The sequence below is a fragment of the Macaca mulatta genome, chromosome 4 (assembly GCF_049350105.2).
Source record: "Macaca mulatta isolate MMU2019108-1 chromosome 4, T2T-MMU8v2.0, whole genome shotgun sequence".
Classification (NCBI taxonomy): Eukaryota; Metazoa; Chordata; class Mammalia; order Primates; family Cercopithecidae; genus Macaca; species Macaca mulatta.
In genome coordinates, this window is record NC_133409.1 from 13,679,001 (window position 1) to 13,703,392 (window position 24,392).

Sequence of the window (24,392 nt, forward strand, 5' to 3'; positions counted from 1 at the left end):
GAATCAGAATTGTATCAGATTATTCTCATGTTTTAAAATAGTATTTTTGGGGAGGGGTGTCAGGGTTATATTAGAGATACAGTTTGGTTTTTGCAATAAAAAGAGGAGTCTACACAAGACATTTCTGGCCTATTTATAATAACAATGACAGTAATAGTAGCTGTGATTTATTGAGCCCTTATTATGTGCCCGTTACTCAACTAAGTTTTTTACATTTAATATTGATCCTATAAGATAGGCATTTAAATGTAAACCCCAGTTTAAAGACAAGGAAATGGTTCAGAGAGGTGAAAGTAACTTACTTGGGATCCAAACCCAGGGCTCTCTGACTTGGGAGCATTTGCCTTTTCTAGTATACTTTCCTGTCTCCTGGAGTGTGGGTGGGACTTTGGGTGGGGTCCAGCAAGAAATTAAAGAGCTGTTGGCCACGCGTGGTGGCTCATGCCTGTAATCCCAGCACTTTGGGAGGCCAAGGCGGGCAGATCATGAGATCAGGAGATCGAGACCATCCTGGCTAACACAGTGAAACCCCATCTCTACTAAAAATACAAAAAAAATTAGCCGGGCATGGTGTGGTGGTGGGTGCCTGTAGTCCCAGCTACTCAGGAGGCTGAGGCAGGAGAATGGCGTGAACCCAAGAGGCGGAGCTTGCAGTGAGCTGAGATTGTGCCACTGCACTCTAGTCTGGGTGACAGAACAAGACTCCATCTCATAAATAAATAAAATAAAAAATAAATAAAGAGGTGCCATTTTAAAAGTTTCTACTCTATGCCACATTCTTTACCTCTATCCCCAGGAATCCTCACCTTAATCCTTCTGAGTCCGTGTTGAATGCTCATCTTCAGAGTCGTACTCACTCTGAGTAACAACACCTCTCTGTGTGCTGGTGGGAAGTGGACTAAGCTCTGTGATTTAGGCTCCTTCCATTGATTTTTGCATGAGCTAAGTAACTTTTAAGAATTAGCACGTACCTGACTGAGTCTTTAATGGGAGAGTAGGAATGGCTTGAGAATTCTGTTAGAAACCTGTTGGTTTGGTGATTCTCCATTTCTCTTTGGTCACTGCCAGGTGTGACCATGGTTTACTATGGGTCAGATGCACAGTGTATTATTTAGAACAGTAGAGTGATGCATGGTCAGTAGAAATCTTTTGGGATGGGACCTTATCGCAGAAATTTCTGTGTTGGTACAGTAGGATATCTGTGCTTTTATAGGCTTCAAACAGGTGGATGAATGCAGGCAGCAACATCAAGAAAAGCAGATCTCAGGAAAAAAACACATTTACAAGGAGTTATTGGCAGTTTTGGTGCCAAATCAGAAATCATAATGAAAGATATTAAAAATATTTTGTGAGGTGGTCATCTCTTTGCAGTGCAGTTACTGACAGGTTTAAAGGCAGGCTGCCAAGACAGAAACGTAAAATGTTGCATAATGCGAGTTGCTGGCCAGGTTAGTGTTTATCTCTACTGAAGAACCTACTGCTGTTGTCTTCAAGGTAAGAATATGTATGAAGAAGACCTAAAATGGTGGTTTTAATTGGCTACAGGAAGGCAGTGCTGTAAGATAAAATGTAGCTAACAGAATGCTGATTATCCCATATTATTTTGTGTATGTTGGAAAAAAATTACAGAACTCTCAGTTTCATAGTAAAGAGAGGTAAGTAGTGGTGTCTGGATAATGTCCAGAGGATAGACTGAAACTCTGTGATAAACGCGAGCAGGCGGAATGGTGGTGCTACCTGATAACCGAGTATAACAGCATGCAGGGGAGTGTGCGGCTAGAGGCAGCTGCAATAGAAGGTGGCAGTGCCACTGTGGACTTTTAAAGGGGCAACTCTGGGTACAAGCCTGAAGTGTAAGGAGGGCATAAAATTATATACAATTGAGCTTGTCTCCTTGAAAACTGGTTCTTTCTTTTTGCTACGTTAAAAAGATCAAGTGGATAGTTAAGTCATTAATTCAGGTAATTCCAACCACAAAACTACTCTTTTCCTGAAGTGTCCTAATCATTGATTTTTAAAAATGATATTTCTTTCATCATAAATTATCTGCATAATTGCTTTGGTTCCATATTTCATATTAAGCTTGGGCTGAGTGATGTTTAAATCCTCCTGCTCACCTTCCTCCATTTTCTTCCTATTTTATTTTACTTAATACCTTAAAAAAAAAAAAAAAAAAAAACCTCGATGTAGATTAATTTTCTTTGTGATGGTTTCATAGAGTAAAACACTTTCCCTAGATCTCTTCATTCGAACTTTTCCTGTTGATAAATCACTGGGAAAAAAAACAAAAAACTAATTTAAAAGCGTTGCGATGGGTCTTCCAGAGTTTTTACCTTACACATAGCTGTTCTAGGGCTTCCCGCCGACGTTTATTTCCAAACCAAGGACTTGTTAATCTCTTCCTTCATACTTTTGCGTCTGAGTCCGAATTGGGTACGGGTTTTTGTTGTCTTTGTTTTTGCAGTAGAAAACTTCAGTTGGTAGGATGAAAAGGAACAAATCTTTATTCACTTTCAGTATAGTTCCATTAACAGTATTAATGTGTCGTGTATGAATATACCTGTCATGCAGATTGAGGCCTGCAGACTAATAACATTTTGGGCAAGATAATTTTAAGTAAAAATTGAAGCTCTGAACCCAAACATTCTTTCAAATTTCTTTAAAATAATATCACTTAGATGAGGTGCATCATTTATGTAACCCTGAGAAGCCTGGAATTGACTTATGAAAATGTCATAGACCTGATTATTTTAAAGTAATCTTCGAGCTGATACTGTTGTGAGCATGTTTGCTTCAGAACACATGGAGTCTTAAGCTCATGATAGATAATTTCCTAGGTGAACTAGTATAGCGTTTCTTCAAATTAGTGGCCTCGATCAGCCCTTCTCTCTCCAAGCCTGTCCAATAAGGATAAGTTTACGGCCTTCTTTTTAAATACACGCATGTCCTCTGCTGAACTGAATTATCTAAATCAGTCCTATTTAGTCTTCTCCCCTTCCAAGAAAGATCCTTATTTTAGACTGAAACACTAAGAGATTTGGGCCATATTTTAGGTTTTATCATACTTATCCTTCATGTCATTTGTTAAGGTCAAGTTCAGCATTTAACTGTGGACATCATTTAGTAGGTGTTCCTTGGGAAGAGGCTTATTGAGAAGTTTATTCCAATAATCTCATAAAATCAGTGAATGCTTTCAGTTAATTTATCAGCAACTGGTGCTCAATAAGCAAGGTGCCATGTGTTAAATTAGGAAAGGCAACTGGCGCTGCTAGTGAAAACTGTGTCTTCTAAGTCAGCTTTAAAATAAATTGTGTACCAGATGAATGTTTCAATCAGAAACTACAATTCTTGTTTTTAAGATGCAGCTTTATGCACATCTAAGTTTTCTCATCAGCCAAAAAAAAAATTTAAAAGAATGAGTCTGTTTAGCTTCTAATGCAGTGGAAATACATCTGGATTTTTATCTCTGGGCGCCCAGTGTTTGCCCTGTTGATGTGAGCAGAGATGATTTTCAGCTGACATCTTTGTTGCCTGCCCGGAGAGTCCCTGCTCTTTCCATTGACTGAGTTCTTCTAGCTAGTTTCTTTTGTGTTCATTGTTCTGCCTTAAACAGGATCATAAAGCTTTCTAAAAAATTTCTTTCAGCTGTTACCTCATGTGTCTGTGCTGGTCAAGGAGGAAGAGAAGAAAATAACTTAGTTTTATCATTTGCATCACATGATTTTACAGCTTTGAAAACCCATTTGTCAGTGTGGTTACTGGGAGGATGATTTCAGCTATTGAGTGCTCTGAGAGTTACTTCTTTAATCTCTTCCCTCTTCCTTCCCTGTTTAAAGAACAGTTAATTTTGCTGAGGGAGAAATTTTATTGTTTTTTTGATATATGATTTCAAAGTTGAACCTTTAAATGATTTCTGAAAAATTAAAAGTTCTTTGCCCCAAGTTCTTAGTATCTCTTCTTAAAAAAAAATAGTAATAATAGTATACCTTGTTAAGAGGGTTTCCTGGCATGTTCTTTGGACTGGTATCAAGTCTTTGGCACACGAAGGTACTTCCTTGATCATCTAGCCATTTCTGATTTTTGAACCTGAGACAGCCAACATTGGGTTGATCTCTAGATTAGCCTCGCAGAATCTAACAGAGTAACCTCGGTTTCACTTATCCGGGTCACTCCTGGCTGCTGTCCCATTCTTGTCTTTTCCTTTTATATCTACTACACATTGTCTAAAGAGGGCTTATTCCCCTTCTTTTTCCCATCCACCGGTCACCTTACTCCTACATCAGTGGTTTTTCACCCTGGCTGCATTTTAGAATCACCTGAAGAGCTTTCAAAACCACCAGTGCCTAGGTACCATCGTAAGGCAGTTAGGTCTGAATCTCTAGGTATAGGACCTGGGCATCTGTGTTTTTCAAGCTTCTCACGTGGTGATAATGTATAGCCAGGATTGAATGCTTCTATCTTAGAGAAATTAGATTTTGGCTGTGGAAGTTATCAGCTATTTTAGTATTGACTTTTAGACACATTTCAGCCCTCTTCTCCATAGGAAGCTCCACATGACAAGGAGTGCTATAAAGTTGCGATTAAAGAGTAAGGTTGGCTTCTAAGGGCAAGAGCATTATTATCACTTAACAAACTGTGTTTAACTGGGGTCTCCTCTTCTTTAATATAAGTGCATGTGATGTCTTTCGTTTCCAACTCCTACTCATTTTTCTAGTCTCTACTGGACCCTAGTTAACTTATTTTGAAGTTTTCAGGAATTTTTAAGAAGAGATGGTGCTGTTTTAAGTCATTGCATAAGACTTGAAAACTGAGACATATCAACTTACTATTCCTCTTTTGTGCAACCTAATCTAATATACCAGAAGGTTCCACCATATCCTGATGTTTGAAGGTAATGGTTCTCCAAGTGGTCCCTAGCCCAGCAGTGTCAATATCACATAGGAACTTTCTGGGAATGCAGATTCTCAGGCTTACCCCACACAGACTAAATCAGAAACTCTTTAACAAGCCCTCCAGGCGATTCTACTGCAAGCTGAGGTTTCAGAACCACTCTTTTTAAGTCATTTGCTAAGTCTCTGGAATTATTCTAGTGACGGGAATAAAAAATCTAACATCTAAGGCATCTTGGCTTCAGAATCATGGCAAGAAGGGGGAAAATATGGTGGTATCTGTTGAACTATAACAAAGCTCTAGCCCCTTGAGTATGCTGGACTTCCCACAGATCTGTGTTGCTCTGTAGCCTTTTGTACAAGGCAAGAATACTCACCTTTCAGGATCACAACAATAAAGGATCCATTCAGGGAACCACATGTTCACCTTAGGGCATATATTGTGTTCACGGAACTTGTGTTTAGGTTGGATTCATGGTTTTTTTTGTGTGTGTGTGATCTTTTTCTCTTGTTTGTTTTGGTCTTTTGAGGACATTCCTAGTTTTAAAACCACCATCAGACAGCGGAGTAGTTGTACTGACTCATCCCCAGACAGACATGGGACATGTGAGAGAAAGATAAGATAAAAATGTGCTGGGTGTTATCAGTGTGAGAGGCTCAGTGCAGTGAAGGGGAGAGTGACACGGCTCTCGTGACAAAGTCAGAGGTAAGGCGGGACATTCACCTTGGCTCAGGATCCTAAAAGGCACGGGACCTCTCCCACCACAGGTGGAGCGAGGTACAGATGCAAACAAGTATTGCTGCTTGTCAGTGTCACTGGACTCTGTAGTGCGTTAAGCAGGGCCTCATGATCAGCTAGCTATATCAAACCTAGCTGGTGGCTTTAGGAATGTAAACAGTGCAAAACACAGTGGGTTGGCCAGTTCTGGATGTTCATGTCAGGACCTTTTACCAGCTGCTTCAGAATGTTGCCTGAGATTCGTAAACACTAAAACAAAACAAACTCCACTGGGATGACTTTGGATTACTATTCATTCTGCTGTTAGTGGCATTCCTTTTCCTACATGAAGCCATATCCAAGATGATATGGCTTGAGTGCTAAGCCTCCGACGTGCAGTCATCTGGGTTTTCTTCTTGGGGGAGTGGGTAGGGCAGGCCAGTCACTTTCCTCAGATTCACCAAGATTCCTGGGAAGGGTCAAGAAGACAGGTTCGGTGTTGGAACAACATCAGAAGGTCCACTTGGAAGGGAAAGTTGCATTGAGGGACTTCTGTCTGGGGTCAGAGTTTGGAGGAAAGTCCAAAATACTGTGCTGTTAACTGTGAGCAGCATTCCAAATTGGACTCCAGGAGAGTGCCAGGGACTTGTATGCGTTGGAAGTCAGATACAGCTGGTGGGCGCTGGAAGTGCTGGGGACAGTAGGAACTCTTCCTGAGCCGTCACCACTCAAACAAGTGAAATGTGTCAACACACGGCAGTTGCTCATCCATTTTGGTTTCCCCAAAGCATGGGCCTCTGCTTGCATGTTCTGGGGGCAAGGAGAGAGGGTATCTTGAAAGGATCTGGCATCAGGATCACTTCTATAGAGGAGTAAAACATCCGGTAGCAGTCCAGGAGTAAAGCCTGCCCGGTAGCAGTCCAGAAGGCTTGTCTCTCAACCCAAAGGAATCCCCAGTCCTTGGCTTCTGTGTCTCAGACATGGCGATAATGAGGGACATCACCTGCTTGACCCCTCTTTGAACATTTCCTTGAGGCTATAGAGGAGGCCTTTGGTTTAGAGACGGTCGGTGTCCTGACTTCTATGTGCTGCTGAATTGCGGAGTGGTAGTTGAAGTTGGAAAACTTTTAATTCCTCCCTGCCCAAAAGGGGCAAAAAGGACTAAATCTTCCTTCTGTGTTGGTGTGAATGGGTATGATGTGTACAGTCATAACCTTAGATTTATCTATTATTTTCATGGCTATAACTAAAAGCTACTGTTAATTGAACATTTATTAGCAGTGTGCCAGACACTGATGAGCTTTATGCATATTAGCTCTTCTTTTTTTTTTTTTTTTTTTTTCTGAGATGGAGTCTTGCTCTGTTGCCCAGACTGGAGTGCAGTGGGGCAATCTTGGCTTACCACAACCTCTGCCTCCGGGGTTCAAGCAATTCACCTGCCTCAGGCTCCCTAGTAGTTGGGATTACAGACGCCCACCACCATGCTTGGCTAATTAGTAGAGACGGGGTTTCAGTATGTTGACCAGGCTTCTGTTTACACATTTCAAACTCCTGACCTCATGACCCACCCGCCTCGGCCTCCCAAAGTGCTGGGATTACAGGCGTGAGCCACCGCGCCCAGCCTTAGTTTTTCCTCTTTACTCATGAGGAAACTGAGGTGCAAAATGGCTAAGTGACTTGGCTGAGGCCACATAGTTGGTAAGTGATAGAAACGGGTCTCCTGTATCAATATGTCTCTACTTTGACCAAGGAAACGCCAAAGTCCATTTATCAAGGCTTTAGAGATCTTGATTTTATAATACTGCCTGAGACCTCACTGGGTTGTTCTTTTCTATCATATTTCCCATTTTGGTTTAAAAGAAGAGAAAGGAAGGGAGTTTAGGTGATCCATTAGAATTGACACAGATGTGTTCTACCTAGCTGTCATTGTTTCAGAACCCATAGAAAGAACAAACTTGAGTGTTAGGTTGTAGACAAGCATTCACATTGAACACAAAAGGCTTTTCAGACTTGTACTTTTGTGAAGTGTGATTATCCTTAGGGATGGGACACTTCAAACTGTGTTTTTTCTCCAGGCTCTAGAGCAGATGTAAGTGATATTCCAGGAAGGGTGACCCAGCTCATCTTCTGCAGATTCAGAAATGACACACACAGATGAATTTACTCTAAACTGCATTTAAACTTTCCTGTAGTCATTGCTTTCTCTCCCTCCCCCTACCCTTTCTGTGGAAGTTGAAGCAGACTAATTGTATATCATCTTCTGTTGAACAGCCACATCATGCATGGAAGCCAGTAGGTCATTTGGGTCTAGTTTTCATTCTTTTCTTTGGATCTGCTTCACAGTTTAAATTAGGCCCAGGACATTGTATATGGTGGTTTAAGAAGGTGACTGCAGCAGGCAGATGTTGAAAGATGGAAGCAGTAGGAGGAGGCCAAATTGTAGAGGACGGGGGTGGTAACTGGATTGGCAAATGGGGATTGAGGAGCATGGAAGGTGGCCCAGTCAAAATACCTTGGCAGAGGCTGGAGGGTTGTAGTTGTGTGATTGTGATGAAATATTACGGGTGATGGCTGGGTTTAGCAGTGTTAAGCCATTATGAAATTTCTTCAAAGAACATTATCAAGCAACACATATGTACTGCTGATTAAGCAGTATCATTAATGAGCATGCTTTATAATTTAAAATGCAAGCAGATTTGCTTTCAGTGTCATGGGACCACTGAGACACTTTAGGGAGGCAAGTGAACCACTGCAGTTCTTCCTATACTGGAAGGAAAAAGAGGAAAGCAAAGTTATTTTGTGGTTTTGGAATAGTTAAAAAAAAAAAAAAAGTTTGTGTTTTGATAGTGCCTTCTAAAGAGTTCAGCATTATGAATCATTTCTTCTTTGTCAAGGTGAGAGAGGCATTCTGTCTGTGAACTAAATCTCCCGAAGTCGTCAGTGTTTGATGGGCAAAGGAAAGAGAAGAAAGAAATAGGAAACTGCCATGCCATCTTTCCCCCATTATCGCCCTTTCATGAAAAATGATCTGTGGCTCGCTGCCAAGACTTTGTTTAAAAAAACTTGGTTGTCTGGTATTTCTCATCTGCATGAAAAATAAAAAGTGTCTCCATTTTTTTTCTGAGATAAATGGTAAAGATAAAGCTTTCTTAATGTTTAAAAATATAGGCTGCATACTCTCCAAGAAAAAAAGCCCTACAAACAATGTCAGCTATTTTTGGAATATTATATAAACAGGTTTTAACTGTCATGTAGGGACAACGTATTTTTCCTGCACTCCTAACCCTCATAGGAAAAAAGGACATTGGCTCTTTCTTCACCGGCTTGGTGTAGGCCATTTATTTACTAGCCATCTAAGTAAGTGCCTGCCAGCTGCTTTTAGGTGACATCTAGGGATCATCCTAAACATGTTGTGTGCTAGATGTGGGAAGCAGGCCCAGCGGGCTAGGGCTGAATAGAAGTAAGAGTCTAGCGTGTACTAAGAAGCCCAAGGTTCCCAGCCCTGTGTTGTACCCAGAGGCAGATTTTCATCTGTGGAGTCACCTGGGAATCTTTATATCCAGTTGTAAGAACACGGTAACATCCCTTTTCTCAGTCCAGACCAATAACATTTTAAACAGTTGCTGGACTTTAAAAAAAAAAAAAAATTGTGTTTCCTGGCAGGTAAACAGATATTCCTAAAATAAAATAAGTGAACCATTTGTCAGATAATGCATTTATTCTGGTTACCTTAATCCCTTTGTTAGGTTTTTGTCATGGAGATAGTAGGTGACAGCTTTGAAGGATGTTAAACAGTGGGGTTATTTTTTTTTTCCCCAAGGAGACAGTTTTTAGGGCAGACTTCAAGTATTTTTTCTCTTGTTTTTGAGTATGTAGCTGTATATTAAGATAGGAAAGCCTACTCTGACCCAGGAAAAATAGGATGGTACACCAGTCCACCTGCCGAGTCTGTTATTCAGATTCTTGTTGGGTATAACTGCCTTCCATGTGATTCTCAGTACCTAGACCCCCTTCTCAGCAGCCCTGCTTTGTGTCCCTAATGTTCCCCCATTCATCGCACCTGGACTGCTTCCTGAGGGATTTTCTAGGGGAAGGACTCACCTGAGATGCAAATTAATGCCAGATTGATGATGGAACTCCTGAGTCCTGAAACTCAGTGCCTTGGATGTCATCTGACCTACCCCTTATTTTCTGGATGAGGATATTAAGGGTCAAAGATGTAAAGGAGGTGACTTGAAACCACCCAGTGAGGGCACTCTAACCTATGAACTGACTCTGTGGTCACCACCATTCTTACTGAGGAAGATCCACAGCTGTCTCATGAGCATCTGTGATGTGCCTGGACAGTCCTCGCTTCAGACCTCACTACTTTATTTTCTATGGAGGAACTAGGCTTTTTATTTCACTGTGGCTGGTGTGGGGGCATTCGGTGAAAAGGTAGCTATGGGAGACTTCAGGCAGCCAAAGTGCTACCTGATAAACCTCTGGACCTTGAAGAAGGACTGCCTGGTGGTAGCCCTATTATCCAGAGTGATGGGGCCTGAGTTTTCTGAGTGGTTGTTACTTCGATGGTTGTGACTTTGCGAAAGAAGTATATTGCATGTAATGTTTCCAAGAATTAGTTTACTCTGTGCCAGAGGAGTTGGGCACATAAGCTGGATCGGTGGCTTTACTGGGCAGCAGTTGGCTGCAAGAGAAATTTGCAGTTTCACCAGTCTTAATGCTGGGCAACCCATACATTAAATAATATTTGGTGCACTTGGATATCTCTTATTGGGAATTAAGCCCCCAGAGCAGCTTTCTGTAACTGTTAAAGTCCGATGGATAATGCTAAGCTCTTCTTCAGGCACTGGAGAAGTTTGGCAGTCTCTGGAATAAGGAATTTGTTTGGCTTTGGCACTGATAGCCAAAATGCCACTTCTAGTCACTTTTAATATTACGGAGATTTCAGTCTCAGTGCCGATTATTGAAAAGTTTGTGGCAAATAAGGTTTCAGTGCTGTGGTGAAGCAATCTGTGTGTGCTTTAAAGGTAAATAAAAATACAGCATGTTTTCTGAGTATAATTCTTGTAGGCAGAGTTTTGTTGGTCACCCAGATGGTTAGAAGTTCTGGTCCTTCAGCAGTGTGGGTTGGTGGCAGTGGTGCTGGCTTCTGCAGCCTGTGCTGGTCCAGGCCTAAACTGGGAAAAGTATACATGTCCAGGGCTCGTGTGACTTGATCATATGGGGGCGTACTTCATAGGTCACAGCCATGGTTATTCATCCGTTTACTTTCATTCCACCGGCACAGTAATGCATGGAATAAAGATGGACATACAAGTGAGTATTGCTTCTGATGAGTCTGCAGTATAGTGGTGGTAGGGATATGCAAACAGAAAGTTGCGCTATTTCTTGGGAGATGGTACTAATCCACCTTGCCTAGAAAGAAGGGAAGTATTGCTGAACTGTGCATCCTGGCATGTATCTCTGCCATCATTCATTATTTTCACCTTTGATAATGAAATTTCTGACAAGACAGGGTATCGTTGGAGTTCATTTTCTTTTGTTGATAAAAGTATTACTGTAATCAAAGAATTCCTTGCAGAAGTTTTGCAACCCTCAAGGAAAAGTGATAAAAAACAGACCCTGCATGATAGATTGCAGGGTTCAGGGAGGTGGGAGTTGTCCATCTTTTCGCGTTGGCTTTGCTTTTGTTTGTGTAACCATGAAAGGATACTGAATCTGCTTTTTGTAAAGGAGATAACTTTGGCTCATCCCTAACATGCAAAGTGTTGGGTGAATTAACGAGTGGAAGGCACGTAATAATGTGTGGCACTTATGTAGTATTTTGATGATTTCACCTAGAATCTTGCCATCTGGAAACTTGCATTTACTAGGATGTAGAGCCAATTTTGGATGATACTGAGTCCAATGTGTATTTAAAATGGTTTAGATTTTTCATTTTGGCTAAAATCTAGGTGGTTGTAGACTAATAGAATAACAATAATGATAGCCTTTCCTAAGGAGCTCTGAGCAGCCTCAGGAGTACTGTAATGAGAGGGTAAAAGACGAGAATCTTATCTTATTTCATAGTGATGCGGTTGAAACATGGTAGCCTGCAAGGTGGTAGAGCTGGCCCCTTTTGAAATGAGAAGTTGAGTTCCTGATCTATGGCTTTGGCACTTGCTTTGCCACCAAGAATTGCTATCTTCAAAATCTTCCAGCCATGAAGAATCTTTGCCATCTTATTTTCCCAGCTCCTGGGGAGCAGAGGTTTCCCACTTGGAGCTTAGATTTTGCTGAAAGCACCAAAATCCAGGCCTCAAAGATCTCTAAGTGGATCAGGGCATGGGGACCAGCTGTGCACTCTTGAGATTGGAGCCCAAGTTGGCAGGGAGGCCATGGCTCCTTCACTATCCTGGAAGGCTCTCTGCCCTCTTCCTCAGCACTTCAGCATAACAAGGCTGGGCTCTTGATCCTGAGACAGTTGGGAGTCTGCAAGGTGTGCCCCATGCTTTCCTTCGACGTAGAGATGCCTTTTACCTTCCATTAGAGTGCTTCAGAGGCTACTTAGGGTGCCTTAGGAAAAGGTATCGTTATTATTATTCCATTAGTCTGTAACCCTCTAGATTTTAGCTAAATGAAACTCTAAACCACTTAAAACACACTGGGCTCAGTAGCATCCAAAATCTCTCTGTGCTTATAGGCGTCTGTAGAGTGGTGGGCGTGCTGCCCCAGTGGCTGTCACTCTGGCTCCTGCCCTTATGTCTCCTTCAAGAGTACATGGAAGAGAGATGAGGGACACATGCCTAAGGTCAGCTTCCACCACATTCCTATCCCACTTTCTCAGCAGGCTTCCTACTTTTTCACTGCCTCTGAAATAGACACAGACCTGCCATTCCTGGAAGGCCTCAAGCCTCTGGAAAAGCAAAGATCACTTTTCCCCAAAGATGTTAATTCCAAACTTGTTTATGTTCCTCCTTAGAATGACAGCTTACAAAAATATGCGCAGTATTAAGAGAGAAAGCCTGAGGGTGAAGGACAATATAGTACTTGACAGGTACTAGAATTAGGTCACACATTTCACTCTTGAGTTTCATAGCAGCTGGAGCAAAAAGAGACATAAGATTAGCTTCCAAACTTATAACTGCCTTTAAATAAAAACAGAAGCAGCGTGGCTTTTTCTGTTATTCAGAAACTTTTTCTCTCGGGACATCATAAAGAGAACACTGATCTAATAAACGACATTCTCCTGCTTGAAATTTGGTTCTCTGAGGTAATGAGCCAGTCCATTAGTTTCAGTGTTCGTTCCTCAGTGGTGTATCTGTGCCCAGCTACCTGACCTTGTGAATATTTTTTTGACGTAACATGAGCTAAACTGAGTATGAATGGCTTCAGACTTAGGAGTGACTAGAACTTACAGTTGAAGCCGTATGGATCAGTTTCTTTGGGAAGGTTCTTGGAGGAGCCCATGGGAGGAAACCCTGGACAGGTAGGAAAACTGAGGAAGCAGAAGAGGCAGGCAGAAGACAAAAATCCTGGCATAAGAAATTGTCAATACTGAGAAGTGGCAGGGACGTAGCAGAAGGGAATGGTTGAGGGAATACCAGGGGGCTGGTATGTAGTTGGTCCCCAACAGCAGTGCATTGGTGTACTCGACCCTCTAGTGTGATTCTGGGCATGAGACAAGACTCTGGTTTTCATGAAGCAGGGCATCAGGGGATGGGAGTCGGTGAGGAAATTACATTAACATTTATTGAGCACCATTCTCACAATAAACCTGAAGGAAAAATTTTTTTTTTTTTTAAGTAGAGATCAGGTCTTGCTGTGTTGCCTAGGCTGGTCTTGAACTCCTGGGCTCAAGCAGTCCTCTCACCTTGGCCTCCCAAAGTGCTGGGATTAGAGGTGTGAGCCACCGTGCCCAGCCTATTTGTTTTTAATTTCTGAAGAAACTGGGGCTAACAGCTGGGTCTGGCCCATGGCTGGTTCAGTAGGTATTTGGTGGACCAAGTTGACCAAGCTCACCCAGCTTCTGAGTGGCAGAGTGAGTATAAACCAGGTCTGCTCACTCCATTTCCTAGTTTTCTCACCTCTACCAGGGTCTCTGTTGCTCACAACAAGAGCTCAGGGCTGGGGCAAGCCTCTAGGTGACAGACAGATGAAGGGATCCTGCTGCTCTCTGGGGAAGAACTGGTCCCAGATTGCTAAAGGGAGTAAGAAGGTTTTGTTGAGAAGCATGAATGAGATAGGGGGATTGATGGGAATAGGTGTCAGGCAGCCAGTGGAAGTTTTGTGTGCCCACCTGTGGCACATATGCAAATTCATACAAAAGTATATATATGTGTGTGTGCACACACACATCCCTCCCCCCCATACACGCACTTGTTCTACAGCTTGCTTTTGAAGTGAGAGCCCTGGCTCAGTGTTGGCCTTGTTTTTTCTCCCCTCCGTTTTAGACCAGTCTGTGTTCCTGCAAACAGACAAGGCATTGTTTAAAGTACAGTGTACTCTCCTGCTTTTGCATTGTCATCAGAAACCCTTGACGAAATGTTTAATTTTTCTCACAGAGGTTATCTGTACTTAGTTGACTTCCCTGATGGTACATTTGGTTCTGGAACCTGGAACTTTTCCTTTGCCCACCTGTGTTGTGTTAAGTCAGCCATAGGACACACATAAATATTTTTATAGAAAGCTTAAGGATTCTTTCGCTTTGAGATGACTCAGACCCATGTTTCCAAACTGGGACATGCACTAGAGAAGGGCTCCCCCATCCTCCCTCCTCCTCTAGCTTCTTGTCTGTGTAGCTGTCCTTCCTAATACCCACTGTTTGCAGTCAGGCAAAAGGAACATGCTTCCGAAGTGTAAGCTTCCATCTAAAAATGAACATAATTTAAAAGGCAACTTTTAAGTTAAAAGCTCTAAGTTCTGTGATAATCCGCTAACAGTTGCATTGCTTATGATCTCATTTACGAATGTGTTTTATCATCTTTATAAGTTCAAGAAAGGTATGTAAAGTATGTGTTGTTTTTTAATTAGATTATTTTGAACTATTCATTATATTGAAAAATTCAATTTGTGTTTTTCTCTGCATTTGGGCTTGTTCCTTTTGCTAGTTTTCTGATTGATTTGCATGGACCATTGACTCTGGATGTTGTGTTTTGTTTTTTTTTAAGTTAAACTATATGAAAAATCAAGACTTATAAAAAAGGTAAATGGAGGCAGTTGTACAATTACATTTGTTTAATGAGCTTTTACATTTTAAAACTTAATGTTATACTATTTCAGAAATTCAAGTATAGTTATAAAATTATAAAGAATGCATTTGTTATTTAAAGTGAGATACGTGTGCAGAGACACAGACCATGGTCTTCCCTTCTTCCTCTGGTCTACTGCTTCTACTTTATATCCCCTAGATTCCTTCTCACTCCCCAAAAGGCAGAGGCTAAGAAGAAAGTTAAAATATCAAGACACACTAAATTGTTTTTGTGATGAGTCAAGCTGCAGCGCTTGCTGGCTGGGAAACAGTGGGCTGGGCCTCCTAGAATATAGTAGGCTGGAGAAACAGAAAATACAGCTTGACTGGGCCTTGCCCTCTCACTCCAAGCCTCAGCAGGATGCTAGAGCTGTAGCATGCTTTCTGCTGTGCTGGGATTATTTTCTGCAACTAGACAAAAACCCACAAAACTCCACGTGGTTTGTTCTGGGGCAACTGGAATATGGAAAGGCTTGAAGGAATACTTACACTTTTTGATGGAAGGTAATTACCTTAGTTCTTCAGTATTTATTAGGTACACATGGGTTCTGCAGTATAGCATTTAAAAATTCATGTACCTCAGGGTTTCCTAAGACAAAATAGAGTGTGTTTGGTCCAGTGTGATGGAGAAGTTTGATCCAAATCCGTTTTAAGGAGGAGAATGGAGGCTGCCATGGAGTCCTGTGGACTGTTTCGCAAGTAGTTGTTTTCCATGTTCCAGTTTTACTTAACTTCAGAAAATTATTGTTTTTGAAAATAAAGAAAAAATCTAAGTGGTAAAGAGAAATATAGGCTGTATTTAAACTGGCCTTTATACTTTTTCCTGGGCACACGCAGCCCACATTTTGGAGCTCTGTGACATAAGCACCCCCTGCCCCGGAGCTGGGAGTCTTGACCGGGCCAGGCCTTGGCTGCCGTGGGCTACACAGACACAAGCACAACCCAGATCTTTGTTTACTTCCTCTCCAAGTGCTGGGGACATTCAGTACTAAGAAGGACCGTGTGCTTGCACAAACACTCCTGCCAGCATTCTCTCAGCCCTGCCATTCCTGTCTTGGAAAGTTCTTCATTTAAGGCAGGCTTTTGTTCTTAGAGTGCATGCATTATTCCCCGCCAGGCAGCCTTTTCCAGGTTTCCAGTGCAGACTTGCAGGCCCACTCCCCTGCAGCCTAGCCCAGGGGTGGAACCTTAGCTATAGTTGCCGTTAAGAGCAGGAGGAGGAGTTAGGCAGGGCTGACTGGCTGTTTATGTGAGTTTGTGACTGATGTCTCTGAAGAAAGCAGTGCCTTCTTCAGATCCTTATGGGAAATTTAGGGGACTTTTGGATTATACCGTGTTGCCTTTTGCTCATTCTAAGATAGAGCCTTCCAATTGCAAGTACGTTAAAAACACACAACTGTTGCCGGGCGCGGTGGCTCACACCTGTAATCCCACCACTTTGGGAGGCCGAGGTGGGTGGATCACAAACTCAGGAGATTGGGACCATCCTCGCTAACACGGTGAAACCCTGTCTCTACTAAAAATACAAAAAAAATTAGTTGTGGTGGCAGGCAGCTGTGGTCCCAGCTACTCGGGAGGCTGAGGCAGGAGAATGGTGTAAGTAAACCCAGGAGGCGGAGCTTGCAGTGAGCCTGGATCGTGCCACTGCACTCCAGCCTGGGTGACAGAGCGAGACTCCGTCTCAAGAAAAAAAAAAACACACACAACTGTTTCCTACTGAATGTTAGTCAAGCTTAACAGTGAATCTGCAATTTCATGAATAATCAAAACGAAAGCATGCTGCCGGGATGAACTGTTGCAAGAGCAGGTACTATTTTTTTCCAGAAACTTTTTGAGCCTCTGTCATGTTATGGGTATTAAGAGAGTTATTCTTAAAGGATATCATGTTCAGTGCAATGTCTTAATAAAAAACCTTAAACATAAGTATGCAGACAAACACAGGCATATAGCTGTATAAAGTTAAATGTGAAAACTGGAACTGATTAACAGGATTTAATTTAAATCTTTTTTTTTTGAGACAGGTTTACTCTGTCATGCAGACTGGAGTGAGTGGCATGCTCACTGCAGCCTGGAACTCCTGGGCTCAAAGGATCCTCCCACCTCAGCCTCCTGAGTAGTTGGGACTACAAGCGTGAGCCACCACACCTAGCACCCACCTTTTTTTGGGAAATAATACAGATCGAGCATCCCTAATTTGAAAATTTGAAATCCAGAATGCTCCAAAATCTGACACTTTTTGAGCGTTGACATGACACCACAAGTGGGAAATTTCACATCCAGTCTTACGGGAGGGGTTGCAGTCAATACTTTGTTCTGTGCACAAAATTATTTAAAATACTAAATAAAATTATCTTCAGGCTATGTGTATGAGGTGCATATGAAACATAAGTGAATTTCCTGTTTAAACTTGGGTCCTATCCGTAAGATATTTTATTATGTGTATGCAAATATTCCAAAATCTGAAGAAGTCTGAAATCTGAAACACTTCCAAGTAAATTGGATGAGGGGTACTCAACCTGTACTCAAATTAGAGGAAAAAAAAAAAGAAGTAATGGATAGACAAAAGAAAAGTACTTATTTAGAATTTACAATGGCCAAGAATTAGGAATGAAGAATTGAGACTGATGTTCTTGTCGGAATTTTGGATGCCTTGCTTGCAAATATGGTTTTAAAAATATGCAACTTTTCTCATTTTAGTATTGGGATTGTGGCTCTTTTTTGAGCCTCATATGACAGCTTTCAGATTGGAGATAACCTTAGAGCTCATCCTAGCTCAGCTGCCTCCCTTGACAGCAGACGAAACTAAGGCCCAGCACTTGGTGGTGGGCTCAGAGTGCCAAACTAGTTGATGAGGCAGAGTAGACAGGCAACATCCTTCTCATGTAGGTAGGCCTCATCCTTTAGAAGATGTTGCTGCCTGCCCTTGTGACTTGTAAAGATCTGTTTGAAGCATGGGTAGGGAGATGGGGGCTCAGGAGTGTTACGGCCTCTCATTTCACATCCCAGGTGTAGCTGGGACTCATTGGGTGACCTTTTAGAAACTGTTTTCATTTTTGTAACCCACATTGGGATAAGCATGGTCCATTGACAATGAGAATAACCAGGCCTGTTGTAGACAGGCAGCCATCCTGAAACTACTAGGTTTATACTTCTTATCTGCTAGAACAGAGTTTCCCAAGTTGTATTCCCTTGGAAACACGAGTAGTCATGCATCATTTGGGCAGCTAGGTTACACAAAATTTAAATGGTCTATGTATTTTCTTTTCCAGACAGAACTTCTCAGGGCAGCCCCACCTCAAGGGAAATCCCATCACATACTTCTGATGGTGGGGTAACTGGGAGTCAGCATGAATTCTAAAATTCTAAATAATCAGAAAAAAGCAGAATGGTCAGTACCCAAATTAAACTGAAGTCCTAAATCAAGTTCACTTTTCGGTCAGGCATTTGGGAAGCAGCATGTGAAAATTTGCTTGGATACAGTTTCCTCGTAGTTCTTCAGCAGCTTGAAATAACATCTTGAGCTGGCTGTAAACAAAATATCTCAAGTTACCGTTTTTCTTTCCGTTTGATTGAACCAGTTATTGTATAGGGAGGTGACACAAAACAAAACTTGGTGTTTCTGAAGCGGAGATTTTGGGATTGTACTTTATGCACAGTTACTTGTAAGTTCTGACTACTTTGAGAGAAAAATACTACGGTATCCTTAGAAAGTTTTATGTATGTGTTTTAAAGCTAAGCACTACCCTCTTTTTAGTGAAAAAATAGTGATATGTCAACACAAAGGGAATACTGCTCTACGGTAAGCAGGAACACACCACAGATACATAGCATGGATGAATGTCAGAAACATTCTGAGAGAAAAATGCCTGAACAGAAGAGTACCTATTGTTTGATTCCATTTCTGTGGAATTCTAGAAAAGGCAAAACTAACTTATGGCAACAGGAAGCAGATCAGCGATTGCCGGGGGTGATGGGGATTGGAGGAGGTTGACTGCAAAATGGCAGAAGGGAACTTTTCGGGGAAATATGAAATGTTTTATATCTTAATTGTGGTGGTGCTTACACTGGTATAAATATATTTGCCCAAATTCATGTAAGCATATGCTTAAAATGAGTGCAGTTTTTGGTATGTAAGTTACACCTCATAAAGTTGATTTGAACTGAAAAAAAGGGGTTAGAAAAGGCTGTGATTGAGATTTTTTGTGTCACTTAAGGCCAGATAGTCCATTTACGCCAGTTTTTACAGTATTGTAAGCTATGCCCTTTGTGTTCACAATTCTTCAGTTACTCCTTTATTCGTCATCACTTAGGAGCCTTTCCATCTCGTCTGCCTTCCTCGTAGCCCCATGGTTTGAGCAATAGAAGTTCTTGGCTTTCAGGAGCCTCACAGTCCTTGTTAGTCATAAGCAAGAATGCATTTTACATTCACTTGAAATTATTTTCTAAGTAGGGGTTCCGGTGGTTTTCTGTAATGGAGGTATGGTGGAAGCTTGAGTGTATGTGTGTGGGAAGAGTCTGGGTGTTCCTCAGATCATTGTACCATGCTTCCTCACACCTGTCCAAGCTTCTGTGCAAATACTGAAATAAAGTGTCATGAATTTTGCTTCTGGCATTTGTCGGCCACAGCTGTGGCTTCGGGTTGCAGGTTTCAGAGTCTCGGAGAAGCCATTGGTTGGGAGGGCGCTGAGAATGGTTGGTGCGGGTAGTCATTGAGTGCTTAAGGCGAGGAGGATGATTCTTAGTGCACTCATTGCTCTCCAGTCTTTATCTCAATCCCGTTATAATTTAGAGAGGCATTTTCCCAGTGTGTCCACAGAGAGATGGATGCATGCTTAGGAATGCATAATTTAGTGAGCAGTCTGAACATCTAGATGTTGGGAATATTGTTGAGTGTTTATTTTGAAAGTTCAAGTCCTCCACGTCTAGTCAGTGTTAGCCTGTAAGAAAGAACTAGTTGTTCTTAATGGATCATGTTAGCTGGACTTGGTACAAGTGTTTTTTCTTAGAAGGGAGGATTACACGTTATAGTAACAAGATGTTCTTTTATTTCCTAGTTTATCAAAAGATTGTGAAATAGGGTGTGCAGATATTTTAGGTCATACTGTTTTTTAAATAGATGAGCTTGAAAGAGTGAGGAAAGGTTGTATCAGGTTAATTGGGCTTTAGTAAAGCTAAATAATTAGTGGGAGAAAGAAAAGTAAATACTAATTTTTTCCTTTGCTGTGTATTTCTTTTTCTTTTCTTTTTCTTTTTTCTTTTTTTTTTTTTTTTTTGAGATGGAGTCTCGCTCTTTCTCCCAGGCTGGAGTGGAGTGGCACGACCTAAGCTCACTGTAACCTCTGCCTCCTGGGTCAAGTGATTCTCCTGCTTCAGCCTCCCGAGTAGCTGGGATTACAGGCACCTGCCACCACACCCAGCTCATTTTTATATTTGTAGTAGAGATGGGGTTTCACCATGTTGGCCAGGCTGGTCTCTAACTCCTGGCCTCAAATGATCCTCCTGCCTCAGCCTCCCAAAGTGCTGGGATTACAGGTGTAAGCCACCACACCTGGCCCCTTTGCTGTGTATTTTTCTTTTCTCTTTTTCTTTTTCAGTTCTTTTTTTTTTTTTTTTTTGAGACGGAGTCTCACCCTGTCACCCAGTCTGGAGTGTAGTGGTGCAATCTTGGCTCACTGCAACCTCCATCTCCTGGGTTCAAGTGATTCTCCTGCCTCAGCCTCTCAAGTAGCTGGGATTACGGGCATGTGCCACCACACCCAGCTAATTTTTGTACTTTTTTTGGTAGAGACGGGGTTTCACCATCTTGGCTGGGTTGGTCTTGAACGCCTGACCTCAGGTGATCCACCTGCCTCGGCCTCTCAAAGTCCTGGAATTACAGGTGTGAGCCACCATGATCAGCCTTTGCTGTGTATTTCTTTTGGGCATCTTTTGGCTTTGTGTTTGTGTAAACTTTGAGGTTTCTTAAAACTACCAAAGCAGTGAGGAGAAGATGGCAAACAGCTGTGTGCTGATAATCTTTTTCCCTGTTTCTTGTTTTTCCCTGCCCTAAAAGTTGTGGAATTAATTTTAAATAGAAGGAAAAGGGCAGCTCGAGATGTTTAAATTTGACTTAAGTTTTAACTGAAGTTTGTTTGCAAAAAGAGGAAAATGGGTGAATAACTTTAGAGAAAAAAAAGGAGAGCCCCTGTTCTTCTCCTTCCTCTTCTAGGGAGAGTTATAGAATAAAAGGCTTATTTCATACTCCTAAGGTTTGGAAGTCTAATAAAGAAAACGAAACTGTGAAGTTACCATAGTAGTTTTGGTTTCTTATTAGTAAAATAAAGGTATGATGTAGCCCCATGGACCAAGGCAGCAGGAGGGGAGTCCCCAGGGTTTTTCTAAGGTCAGAGGTGTACAGCCTTTTCTTCCCTCCTTCCTGCCTCAGCCACCTCTCCCTCCCGCTTTTGGCCTCCTGCTGATGCTTCTTTTGGGCTTGCTTGGGGCATGTTGTTTTGTTTTGCCGCTTTTTGAACTCTAAAAATATAGGTGGCAAATCCAAGGTCTGCCTTGCAGGCAGTGGCCCTGGTCTTTCCGGACCCCTGGTGCCCCATGGCCCTGTGGGTCTGGTGTGTCTTAAGTGACCCAGTAGGTGTAGGGGAGGATGGCCAGGCACTGGCATGTCCACTCATCCCCAAATCAGGCCTTGTTGAATGTGGCAGAGCTCCAGCTCTTTCCAAACATGACTCTTGCCAGTCCCTATGCTGTGAGATAAGAATGGGCTACATCTAAGCAAAGTTTTGTAGGCAGCTCTCCCTTCCTTTAGGTGCTTATGCAACCTTTTCAGCACGTTGGTACCTACGTGTCAGGGACAATGTGTGATTTTGGTGGAGATGCTTATAATCCGAAGTATTATAATGGTGGTTCCCCAAACAACACTAGGCTCAGATTTCAGTTTATCCTCCTAATATTGATGTTGTATTCAGGGATAGATTTTTCCCTCCCAGGTGTGACTTCTGCTCTTTCTGCTCCCCCTCCACCAAGCAGCTGGATTTTGCAAAACCTCATCAAGCCACAGGTTGTTGAGGCCTAAAACGTTCTTATTTCTGTTGAGCTTTTGAGAGGTATGAGCATAATTGTGTTTTTAGGTAGTGATGTGTAATGCAAATTGAATTTTTGGAAATACTGGGAAGTACTTCTGAAGGGGGAGGTAGAAAGAAAAAACTTTTTATTGTAACTGTGACCTCTGCATTCTTCAGCTTAAGCTAAATTTAATGATACATAGAAAAAGTTTGGGGCTTATTATATTGAATTCATTTCCCAAGCATACTCATTGTTTTGTAAGAAATACAACAAAGTTTTCGTTTTTTAATAACTCAGCAAAGGTACTGGGTACAGGGGACGGACCCCTTTGCCCTTTAATTGAGACCATTTACATAAGTTTTTGTAGTTTCTGTAACTTTTATTATTTTATGTTCTCTCTCATAGAAGTGTATGTTTCTGGAAGGAAGGTGATTTGTTAATACAAATCCTAAAGATAGATTTTTACTCTTGAAAAGAAAGGATCAAAGAAAGCAAAAACCATATAAAATCTGCCTTCCTACATTTCCCATTCCTAAGACTTTAGGATAAAGTCTCCTCTCCCATTTTAAGTCACTACTGTCTAAGGGGTTTGTTTTTTTTTTGCACACAACATGAAATTAGTGACCTCTCTGTTGGCACATGGTTATGAGGGGCCCGATGGTATTCAAATGCCAAGCTGCCATTTTACCTTGTTAGTGATGAGTTTGATAATTCTGCCAGAAATGGATTTTTACATTAATGGGCCAAGTATAGGACATTTTGAGATTCAGTAAGAAATATTTTAATGGTGGCAGCCCTGGTCCCCTTCATTTTGTCAGACTGCCCAAACACTGCTTCCCTCTTGTCTGTTTTGTTTAAACTTTCCATTCTTACTTTTTTCTTCCTAAAATGTTTCTTTACTTTAAAGAATGCCCCCAAATCTTATAACCTGTCAGTGTGCATTATTTTACCATGTAGATCAAATGCTTTATTTTCTACCTTTCTCTTCCCCATCCTATTACCCCTTAGCAATGAAAACATTTTTATACTACTATTTTTATTATTGTTTCCCAGTGGTTTTTGAGAAATAATGGACCTCTTTGAGGAAATGTGTGTTACCTGTTTTCTAGAAAAATGTGGTTACCTAGGACATTTTGCATGTGATTTGCATATGATTTCAGGGGCTTATGAACCCACTAAGTGCCATCCATGGACTCCTGGTTAATGCCCTAAACGAAAAAAAAAAAAAAATCAAAGTAGAAGTAAGAATGTGGACTTAGAGGTATAGAGGGGAAAATGTCCAGATTACTTGAAAAGTTATGGGTTGGTGAATGAACATTTCCTCAATATGTTTTTTTAAGTAGGGAAGGAAAACACTTGTTTGCCAAGAGAATGAGAAAGTTAGCCGGGAGCGGTGGCTGAAGCCTGTAATCCCAGCACTTTGGGAGGCCGAGACGGGCGGATCACAAGGTCAGGAGATCGAGACCATCCTGGCTAACACGGTGAAACCCCGTCTCTACTAAAAAATACAAAAAACTAGCCGGGCGAGGTGGCGGGCGCCTGTAGTCCCAGCTACTCGGGAGGCTGAGGCAGGAGAATGGCGTAAACCCAGGAGGCGGAGCTTGCAGTGAGCTGAGATCCGGCCACAGCACTCCAGCCTGGGCGACAGAGCGAGACTCCGTCTCAAAAAAAAAAAAAAAAGAATGAGAAAGTTTAAGCAGGAAATGGAAATCGGAGATGGGTCACTAAGAAGCAATCTTTAGAGGAAAGCGGAAGGTAAATAAATGTGTACCTGTCCATAGACAAAGTTACAGGCAATTTGGGAGAATCCAGAACACTAGCCTAATTACACACTTTGTTTAAAAAGTGATCTGTGGTTTAAGAAAAGAATCTGGAAAATACTTAATATACACTGTCACCCGTTAGGAACTTCAGGATGCGTACTAGCAGATTGAAGCCCATGAGAAATCCTACAGTAAAGAAACCTGTTTTATATTGTTTAATGCAGCATATCCCAAACAGTTGCAGCTCAAAGGGATGCTTTTTGTTTTTTTGTTTTTTTAACAGAAAACAGTTATCAGCAGAACATACTTTGGGAAATAAACTGTTGGACTAAATAAAACAGGGTCTTTTCTAACTCTTTAGAGTCTGAAGTGTGGATGATATCCTGAATCACAATAAGCAGAGAAGATCCCAAAGGACTGGAGAGAAAATTTACTCTGGAGATGGCAGCAGCTAAGTGATAACAGAACTTGGCCATGCAGTCGTGTCTTAACTTGTCCCAAAAGGGAAGTGCCAGAATGCGGGTGATGCCATTGGGCTATGTTAGAGACACATCAACTCAGAGGTTGTATAACTTGTTTCCATGGCTAGATAAGAAAGAGAGCCAGACCTAAGAGTGTCCCCTTGAGCCATCAGAAACAGTGTCACCAGAGATTTACTCTTTTCAACTTCTCTGTCCCCATTAAATCCAGAAGCACACCAGGCTGAGAATGGGTAATAGGCTTAAGCAAAA

General features: G+C 41.8%; 1 protein-coding gene across 2 annotated transcripts in view; it reads left to right on the top strand.

Moving 5' to 3' along the window:
- FOXO3 (forkhead box O3) overlaps positions 1-24,392 on the top strand; it is a 125,828-nt gene that overhangs the window by 13,105 nt on the left and 88,331 nt on the right. The window contains exon 1 of one of the 2 annotated variants that reach the window (XM_077999233.1): positions 1-24,392. This exon is cut by the window's right edge and continues 61,000 nt beyond it. The exons of the other annotated variant lie outside the window; for it this stretch is intronic. The gene's annotated coding sequence lies outside the window, so the exon portion shown is untranslated. 2 annotated transcript variants of the gene reach the window in all.